General features: G+C 52.1%; 1 pseudogene; it reads right to left on the bottom strand.

Annotated features, from left to right (window-relative positions):
- Positions 1 to 4052: 4052 nt before the first annotated feature.
- LOC119439981 (uncharacterized) lies at positions 4053 to 5834 on the bottom strand (annotated as a pseudogene).
- Positions 5835 to 10521: the final 4687 nt, after the last annotated feature.

The following is a 10521-nucleotide window of genomic DNA, read 5'->3' on the forward strand; positions in this document are numbered from 1 at the left end:
TGGCCGCGCACGTGTCAGTGGTGTGCGGCCCCGTGCATCGAGAACACACGGAAGTGTTTTTGCACACACTACTCACATGGCCTAACTTCATGCACTTCCAGCACTGTAGTGGTTTTGGTACAAAAGGCCGAACTGCGTGTCGGAAGTGGCCCACTTTTACGTGTGTTGGTAGGGATTCGCCCTTAAATATGATCTTCACACACCGTGACGTGCCGAGACGAAAAACGTTTGCGATGACGGTGTTTTCTGTAGCCGGCTTGATTAAGATCGACAAATCGGTGTCGGCAATGGTTTCGTCGACATCATAAATTACGCCAGTACTGCTTTCTTTTCCCAGCGGAATATGAGGGTGGACTTTAATCCCGTCAAGTTCCGTGACCTTGCGCAAAGAATCTAACGCAGCCGCATGTTCTACGTCGATCGCTACGACGTTCTTACGGGTGTTTACTCTGATGTCCTTGATTTCATTCGGGACCAGTGCCTCTAGATGTGTAGACACGGCTTGCCTGTTGAGGCATCTCAGGTTATCCGTGGCGAGAACTGGCGTGAAAAGGATGGTGAGTACCTCGGTAATCCGTGATGACCTCATGGTGGACGCACTCGAATTCGATGATGTGCTGACAAACCTTCTCTTTGCTTTACGGCTCCGCACCAGCTCGAAGGTGTCGTCACCAGATTCTTCACTGCTGACATAGTACTGCATGGTGTCGTCGCTGTCAGTGTCGCTCTCGGTGCCGTTGCGCTTCCTGGAGGCAGCCGCCGCGGGCACTACCGAGTCCGGCGGACGCGCGTGAGAGTCCATCTCCACCGCAACTAAGCAGGAAACAGCAGTTCACCGGCAAAGTCCAAGAAAATTCACAAAAGAAGTAGAGCTCGAAGACTCGGCGTTCTGCCTGAAAGGCACTTCGTCTTCGTCCAACAAATTGAACAACAAATTGATAACAGTGGTTATGCTGTGAAAATCGGTTACTGTCAAAAAGCAAACCATGTTGAGCTTTATAATAGAGGCCCTCAAAGTGTAGGGCCCCACAGAGCTTTGCGGGTGTTAGCGTTGAGGCATAAATATTTAACTCAAATATACCATTTTATTGTGATAGCAATTATATGGACACTTCAACCGGATTTCTGCCGTCGGCGTCGCCTTCGTCGTCGTCGCGGTCACCGTGAGGTTCGTATAGATTCCAAGGGCGATAAAATCGTCGCCGCGCGCCGTATGCGCGAGCGAAAGCGCGCAGGGGACGCGCGCGCAATCACGGAGAGCGAACGCACGGCCGAAAGCAAACGCGACCGTCGCGCGAAAGACCGGGGGGGTATGGGAGGGAGGGAGGCGGGGCGACGCTGTGCTCCGGCACCAAAGGCGTATTCTTTAATCGGGCGTAAGGGCAACTTGCCACTCAATCTGCCAGGCGAAAGCCAGAAAGCAGGAAGGCAGCGCGGGAGGGAGGGGAAAGGGGGCGCAGCTTCTACTCTGCCAACAACTCCGTTCGTACTTTGCTCGGCTGTGGCCGTCGCCCGCACGGTCTCTTATTTCCACACGGCTCTGACATTTGTATGCGCTGTGCATCCGCCGCTGTTTCCTTTGAAGCGATAGACCGCACGAACCTTGCCCGCTGCGGCGGCTGCGATTGCTGCCAGCGTTTTGACAGTGGTTGTCTGCGGTCATTCAGTGTGATCTATTCATGTTTGCTTGTGCGCGCTGACACCACGCTTGTTAATTCAGTTAGTAAGCGGATGTGTCCAAGTTTATGCAGCCGATAAAACTACTATCCCTACTCCGAATAGCTCTCTACTATTTTGCTATCGCAATTGATGCTTCGCCTTTCGGGCGAAACTGCGACTTTTTATGATAAGAAGAGTGATTTAGATTTTCGTGTTTAATTAAAATGTAGAACTTATTCTATTAGCAGCAAGCAACTTGTTGCGTTTAGTTTTGAGTAAGCAACTTTACGTACCTTCACCTAGACAATTCAATCCGTGTTAGGCTTACGAGCCATGACTTTGGAATCAGCGGCGTCTAATAAATCAATCTTCATTACACATGTTAGTTGAGAGAAAGCGATAACCGCAATCACTTCTCCTAGCTTACCAACTTAACGCGTTACCACTAATGCAGCACAGTTTGGTTCTATGTTAGAGCCGTCGATGGGCGCCGCAATTTTTGTTGACAAAGGCTTTTGGAGCAGCTTTTGGGGCTCCCGCTGAATCTACAAAATAGCGTGCCCGACGTAAAATTCAAACACAGTTGGCGTCTTGCGCATGCGCGGTGGCTTCGACGCTATTTCTTTGGGTCCCCAAAAGGTTTGAGGACCCTATTCTAAAACTCTCTAATAATTGCTGGGGTTTTCGTGTCAAAACCTCGATATGATTTAGAGGCATGACTCAGTGGGGTACTCCGGAATAATTTTGGCCACCTTGGGTTCTTTAACGTACACCTAAATCTAAGTACACGGGTTTTCTGCATTTTGTGTTGACCGAAATGTGGCCACCGTGGCTGGGAATCAAACTCGCGTCCTCGAGCCAGCAGCGCGACACCTCACAAGCTAAGCTAACACGGTGGGTGAACTTCATGTGACTTGGCGCTCTGATGTCATGGTGGCAAACATGTTTCGATATTAGCAGAATGAGTATCTGCATCCATTACGTTACGGGCAAACCATCTAGAAGTAATAGCACCAGAACCCAACCTTCGCTCGGGGTCTTGCTCCCATTCTTTTGTATACGTTCTCGCATACTTGGTCCATTTCCCCATGTTTGGATTCTCTTCTCTGAGGAGCATCCGATCTTACGTCCAACTATCGAAATGAATCTCGAATGTAAGCACGAACAAAAATTCATCTAGCAAGAGAAGGAAAATGGCAGTAAACCTTCGCGCGAGATTGCCTTGTGTAGGATCCTGGCCAGGTTGTTGTGTTGGTGGCCCTTGGTCTTTGTTTCGTCGAGGAGGTGCCGCAGCATGTTCCACGTCTTGCCCTTGTGTAACTGTCCGTCGGCTTCATTGCAGGCCTCGTTCCATTGTTGGATGCATAGCACCTTGCAGTGAGCCTCGATCTGCCTGTTGAGCTCGGCGATCTTCTCCCTTAGACTTCGGTTCGTTCGTTGCTTCTGCCACCTCGCCTTTATGGACTGCTTGGCTTCTATCAGGTGGGCGAGCCGACTGTCCATCTTGTCTATCCGTTCGTCCGTTTCCAGCTCTTTGGTGGCTCTTTCCGTCGTCTCAACGACGTTAGCCGCCCATTGTTCGATGTCCATAATGTCTAGTTGCATCGTGGGTAGTGCCGTTCGAAAGGCGTCCCAATCCGTAATGCGATGCTTCCTTATGCCGGTGTTGCCTTGGCCTTCGAACGGTACGACAACCTCCACGATGTAGTGATCGCTGCCCAGCTCTTGTCCCCGTGTTTCTCCATTCCGCTTGTCTCGTTCTTCCTTCGGTTTTGATGGAGGTAAGGTCCGGAGTGGTGTCTCTCGTAACCGATGTACCGATTCTGGTGGGAAAGACCGGATCCGTGATTAGGTTCAGTCCCACGTCGGTGGCATCTTGCATCAGCTCTCTTCCCTTGACCGTCGTTCTTTGGTAGCCCCAGCCTTGGTTCGGAGCGTTAAAGTCTCCACACACTAGGAGCGTATTGCTCCCCGCGACTCTACTCGCCTTGTGAAGTAGTGCCTTGAACTTCTGTTGTCCGTGAGACGGATTGCTGTAGACGTTCACCAGGAAAGTGCTCTCCTTCCTCTTCTTGCCCGTAATTACACCGTGCATTGTTCGATGGCGCTTCTGCCGATCAGTTCGTGTTCCATGAAGGTGATCCCTTTCCTAACGAAGGTGCAGACCCCTCTGCCCTTGCCCTTGGACGTGTCCCTTTCGCTCGGCAGGCTGTCGTGTGACCGGTAGCCCGGGAGTCTTGGTGTCTCTTCGCTGTGTGTTTCTTGTATCATTATTACGTCTGGTTTCCTCGTTTGTTGCTGCAAGTGTTGCAGCAGCACCGCTCTCTTGCCGGTAAAGCCGTTGCAATTCCAGTGCCAGACCAAGAGTTCTCTCACTGGCGGTGTGGTTACTGCTATGCGTGCTGTCCCGGCCATGATTGCTGCAGTTTGGCGATGATCTGTGCTACCATACTTTGCATTTGTGCCTGTATGTGCGCCTGCAGCTGTGTTTGCATCTGCGCTATCATGTTCTGGATCGTGCTCTGAATGTTGGTTGTCATCTGCTGAACCGTTTGCTCGAGCGCGGTGAGGCGTTCGTTGGTTACCTTGCTGGTCGCCTCAAGATGGTCGAGTCTGTCGCCCTGTTTTTCGATTCTCTCCGTTATCTTTCGTTCTTTGGCACCCTCTATGGCTCTTCTCTTGGGAGCCGGTCCTGCCGCTATCGTGGCTCTCGGGTCTACCTCGACCTCTGGTTCGTCCTCGGTCATCTCTTGTTTCCTCTGTCGCGCGGGCGTCGGCTGCTGTTGCTGCTGTTGCTGCATCACAATTAATGTCGTTACCTTCTCGTTGATTTCCTTGATGGTTGCGTCCTGTTCGGCGATTCTCCGCTTTATATTCTCGTTCACGTCTCTCAAGGATTTCTCCGCCCCGTTCGCTTCTTGGATCGTCTTCGCGGCGTTTTGCGCCGGTGGTTGTCTCTTCTCTGCCATGTTTGCCTTGACTGCGTCGGCCCAGGAGCCTCTCTCCCTCGACTGCGACGGTCTGCGGCGACTGGTGCTCCTGCCTATTTTGCTGTCGTCCCTTTTGCGGCTGCTGTCGCGCTGCTTTGATTCCCCGCGGGGTCTCTCGGCAGGCGATGCTCGTCGCGGCGGAGAGCTTTCCGGGTCCGGTTGTTGCTGCATGGCTTCCACCTTGCGTTCCTATTGCCGCTTCTTGACCACGTACGGCATCTTGTACTTGTTTTTGCATTCCCTCTCGCCCGTTAGGTGCTGTCCCCCGCATAGCTTGCACTTGGGCTTGCATTCGCGTTCGTGACCCTCTCTGGGGTTCGCGTATCCGCAACCGAAGCACACTTTGGTGTTGGTATTCGGGCATACGTCTCTTCTATGGCCGACCCTGCCGCATTGCTTGCACACGTCAAAGTGCTTGCGGTAAAGCCCGCACTTGACCAATATCGAGCCATACTTGACGTAGTTCGGTACTTTCTGTCCAGCGAAAAGTACTATCACCGTGGTTGTATTGCCGATTCTGTGCGCCTCCACCGCTAGGGGGTTGTAGGGGTTCACGATGTTTACGGCTATGTCCTCCGGGGTATCGTCTACGGCTATACCTCGGATGACTCCCTTGACCGTGCCGTTTGGCGCCGTTCGGTAGGCGTTGATTTCGTATGTCTTACTTCCTATGTTAAGGGCTTTGACCTTACAGTACAGCGTGGCGCGCCTCTCGTCCGGGATGCTGACCACGATGATGTTTTGCTGCGCGTTTGTGCAGATGGTGTCTGCTTTGGCTTCTTCCTTCGTTACTCGAGCCGCCGTCCTGATGACCGACATGATAATTGAAGCCTCCGTTCTCGCTACGTTGAGACCGCCACGTGGTCTCATGACTACCTTGGTGTCTTCTTTCGGCATATCTATCGGCATCCTCGCCGCTTTCGTTACCGAAGCTGCAACTCGCTTAGCAAAGCTGGCCCTGGTCTTGGGTCTAGACTGGCGAGTAATGGTGGCGGACTCACCGTTTTCCTTGCCGGCCATGATCTGCTTGATGCGCTTGCCGGAGGCCGACCAGCCTTCGACTTCTTCCGGTGTAATGTCCTCTCCGTGAACTTCGATGCACGTGCGCCCCTCGAAACTGCCGATGCTCAGCGTTGACGCCGTGTTGTCTTCCATCGACGTGACCACTTCCATTTCGGACGCCATCTTGGTCGTACTCGTCGCCGGGTTAGGCCTAGCGGCCGGGCCCGTCACGACCGGTGGGCGTACTCGTGGTAGGCCTACGTTAGGCTTAGCGAAAAGTCCGCACGGCACCAGAGAAGAGTCCTCGTGAATCGAGAAAATCTCGTACCGCTTGGTCAAAACTGGTACCGGTCGATGCCCCGCACCTTCGCGCACACTTTGGTACCAATTATATCGCGGTAACTGTAAATTAACGCTGCGTTGATTGGCCTAATAGCAGGAGTCGATGTGAAGCGCGTCCGCTCCCGTCGACAACCGCGCGTTCCTCCTAGAAGGTCGAGAAAGCGCCACTTTGAGCGTCCGCTCGTTTATTCGTTTCTTTTTCTTGTTTACTTGGTCGGGGCTTGGCGTGTTCCTTAGTTTTGTTAACCGCGTCTGAATCTGTTTGCACGGTGGCTTTCGCGTTTCCGGATGCCAACCTGCTATGCTAGTGGTTGCCAAAAATAGGCACACTAGCGGAAAGAAGCTCTTTGCAATTTGGCGGAGACCAGAAAATGGAGCCCGACGACAAGTGGAGCCCGACGACCAGCGGATCAGACGGACTGATTTTGAACCATCCTCGTCGCGGCTTTGTGATGGGGTTTGCAACGATCTTATTGAGTTATCGATTCTTTGTCCGATTTCTGGCTACACTTCTTCTAGGTCAACCGAAAAAGAGACATAATAAGGCTTTCGCCTGAATACTACTTAATACCGGGAACGCAACACGCGATGTGGCAATGGCGAAGCCCTGGTACCATGGGCGACGGAGACGCAGCTCCCGCGCAAGCGCACGTGCGCCAGTCGAGCCCGGACACACCCGGTCGTTCTTGCGGCTCTCGCGTTCGTAGTTTTCTTGTGTACACTCGAGGGATGTTGCTTCAGTTGCCAGGAGAGGAGGCAGAGGCGAAGAGGCGCAGTTGGCGCTACTTTAGGTTTTTTCCAGGGGTTCTAGATCTCGTAGGTAACCTGGCGGAGGAACCGGTAAGCACCGGAGCAGCGAGAGATTAGATTTTCAGAGTGGCCGATGCGGCGGGTCGGAGAGGATAGAAAGACAGGATCCCCGGGTGCATACTCGGCCTCACGGTGTCGACTGTCATAAATGCTTTTCTCTTTGTTCTGAGTAGCACAAAGCCCATACTCTATCCATAGCACATACCCTATCACTAGCGTATGTGCAAGTTATGTGCTAGTATGTGCTAGGGTATGTGCTAGTGGGTATGTGCCATCACGGGTATGCGCCAGTTTACCCTCTAGCTGAGCAACTTAGCGTGCTTCCTGGGCGCTGGCAATGACATCACGGGCATACTGAGACACGGCCGCTTGAGGGATAGGCAGAATTGTGTCACAAGGCAATACGGGATCGCGGCCGTACAACAAATAAAATGGCGAGTAACCGGCAGTGTCGTGGTGCGAGGAATTGTACGCGAATGTGACAAAAGGGAGAGCAGTACCCACTAACGATGGTCATCAGACACATGCATGGAGAGCATGTCCGTGATTATTCGTATAAGCCGCTCAGTAAGACCGTTCGTCTGCGGGTGGTATCCAGTAGTAAGCTTTTTTTTGGTAGAAGAGGAACGGAGTAAGTCGTCCACAACTGCAGGGAGGAAGTAGCGAGTCCGGTCGCTAAGAATTTGATGAGGAGCGCCGTGGTGAAGAATGATTTTGTGCAAAAGGAAGTCGGCTACGTCTGCTGCAGAAGAGGTTGGAAGGGCTCTGGTGATCGCAAATCGAGTTATGTAATCGGTTGTTACGCTAATCTACTTGTTGCCGGAGTCAGATGCGGGGAAAGGTCCCAGGAGGACTACACCATCGCGAGAGAAGGGTTTAGCAGGAACGTCAAGAGGTTGGAGTCGACCAGCAGGGAGCACAGACGGCTTCTTCCGGCGCTGTCGCAACTCACAAGAAGCGACATAGTGGTGGATAGATGAATACAGACCACGCTAAAAGAACCGTCGCCGGACACGGTTACAGGTAAGAGACTCCCCAAGGTGACCAGAAGTTGGTACATCGTGCAGCTGGGACAGAGCAGTGGTACGAAGATACCGGGGAATGACAAACAACATCCCAGGTCCGCTAGCGTGCATGCTGTGCCGACGTAAAATGCCGTCCTGGAGTACGAACAAGCGAAGGGAGGGATCGCTTGACCCAGATGTGAGCTTGTTCATGATACCATGTATGTTTGGATCTCAGCGCTGTTCGATAGCGAGGTCAGCAAAAGCAGATAGCGAAAATACAGAAGCATTGGTCGCAGAAACATCGGGAGGGTCGACTGGATGGCGGGATCAGCAGTCAGCATCTTGGTGTAAACGGCCGTACTTGTAGGCAACTGTATACTATTATTCCTGTAGGCGTAGCGCCCAGCGCCCTAGGCGACTGGTAGGATCTTTCAGGGACGAAAGTCAGCAGGGTGCATGGTGGCCTGTGGTGACTTTGAATAGCCGACCATATAGGTAAGGGCGAAATTTCGCCACTGCCCAGACAAGCGCAAGGCGCTCACGTTCAGTGATGGAATAATTCCGCTCAGCAGGAGAAAGCAGACGGCTGGCGTATGAAATCACGTGGTCGTGACCTCGCTGACGTTGGCACAAAATGGCACCGATTCCATAACCACTGGCATCAGTGAGGACTTCTTTTGTAGAAGATGGCTCTAAGTGCGCCAGGATGGGTGGATACGTCAGGAGAGAGATAAGCTTCGAGAAGGCGGTTGCTTGTGCAGGGCCCCAACAAAATGAAACGTCTGCCTCCAGAAGAGCAGTAAGAGGACGGGCGACTTCGTCAAAATTGTGCTCGAGGCGGCGGAAGTATGAGCACAGACCCACGAAGCTCCGGACGTCTTTAGTACATGTTGGCACGGGGAAACTTCTGTACGGCATAAACTTTCTCTATGTCTAAGCGCACACCAGATGAGTCAATAAGATGACCAAGGAGAGTAATTTGTCGGAGGCTGAAGAGGCATTTAGATGAATTAAGGTTAAGGTCAGATGTTGGTAAGGTCAGTAAAGGAATCGCAGTCCGGGTCGTTATAGCATCGTAACACCTGGGAGCTGCACCTGCCAGTTTCCCGTAGAGCAACGACACATGAGGGACAAAGCACGGCGTATAGAGGGTGAGCGAGACAGTGAACGTCGTGGTGTGGGTGAACGACTCTGCCGTGTAGATTCGGACACCTCAGTAGAGTTGCATGGCTCTGTGGAATCTTCCAGTGGTGAACGAGTACCTGGTGAGCGGCGGTAAGGTGAGAACACCGACTGATATTCCGATGACGTCCAGGTATTGCGGCAGTGACGAGAAATGTGTGTAACGCGTCGCCAGCTGAAACAAATGGGCCACTCATCGAATGTTGGCGATTCTGCTGGGTTGAAAAAAGGCCGAGGGCAGTACTGGCGTCGCGAAAAAGGGATCGTAGGAAAGGCGTAGGTATCCGATCGGTTGCCGGAACAGACTGAATGCCAAAGTTCGCCAACTCCTTGTATATGACAGACTGCACGAGGGAAACTGTCGGTCAAGTATCGTTAGAATAGGTCTGGAAGCCAAGCGGTGCCACGGCTTCGACCTCTCGCCGAACGACACGAACGAGGCTCTCGGACGTTGGCGGCTGATGTGGAGAGTGAAGGTCTTCGCACGACGACGTGGCAGCTGTAAGAGGCATGAACTGCTGTGCAATGCGACGACTTCTTGCTTCTTCGAAGCGTCGACATTCATTAATGACGTTGGCGATGGTGGAAAAAGTCTTATATACTAAAAGATTAAAAGCGTCGTCCGCTATGCCCTTCAGTACGTGGTTCACTTTGTATTCTTCTGACATCCGCTTGTCAACCTTGCAGCAAAGGGCGAGAGCATCCTGGATGTACCTCAGGTATGATTCGGTCGATGGCTGTACGCCAGACCCAAGTTCCTTTTGCGCAGCTTGCTGATGGCCAACAGGCTTGCCAAATAACTCGCGGAGCTTTCGCTTGCATTGCTCCCAGCTCGTACGTTCTTCCTCGTGTTTTGAAACCAGAAGCGTGCCGTGCCTTGCAGGTAGACAATTATGTTTGCCAGCATAACAGTTTGATCCCATTTGTTATGGGCGCTGACACATTCGTACATGTGGAGCTAGTCATCGACGTCAAGATTGTCGGTCCCCGGGATCGGACAAGATGACTGTCGGCATTGGGGTAGCGGTTGCTCCGGACGGCATGGCGGCTGTACCAGCACCGGCGCTAGCGGTCGTCATGTTGTTAGCGGCCAGGCTACGTCCGCTGCGGAGCTCCTTCGTGCACAGCAGTATTCAGCACCTCCACCAAATATGTGACGCAGGGAAGAAGCAAGACCAGAAACTGACAAGGATTGAAAGGATTGACACAACCAGCCGGTCACTGAAGCGTCGTTTTCTTCAGCCGCAAGCTCGTGCTCGTCTTCATCAGTGTTGTGCAGAGAAATGTGACAACAGCCACAGTTGAATCATATTGTATAGGGAATCCATCAAAGCTCCAAAAAATATCAGATACAACCAAGGTACTAAGTTAGCAAGACAGAAATTGAAGATACTAAAGCGAGAATAATTTTATAAATCAAAGCTCTCGACATATATGTAAGAATAAATTAGTGAAACTCGCCAAACCTTTCTGGACCATACGTTTCAACAAACAAAACATCTGACTTTAAAAGAAATACATTACCAGAA

The sequence above is a fragment of the Dermacentor silvarum genome, chromosome 2, assembly GCF_013339745.2.
Source record: "Dermacentor silvarum isolate Dsil-2018 chromosome 2, BIME_Dsil_1.4, whole genome shotgun sequence".
NCBI classification, from domain to species: Eukaryota; Metazoa; Arthropoda; class Arachnida; order Ixodida; family Ixodidae; genus Dermacentor; species Dermacentor silvarum.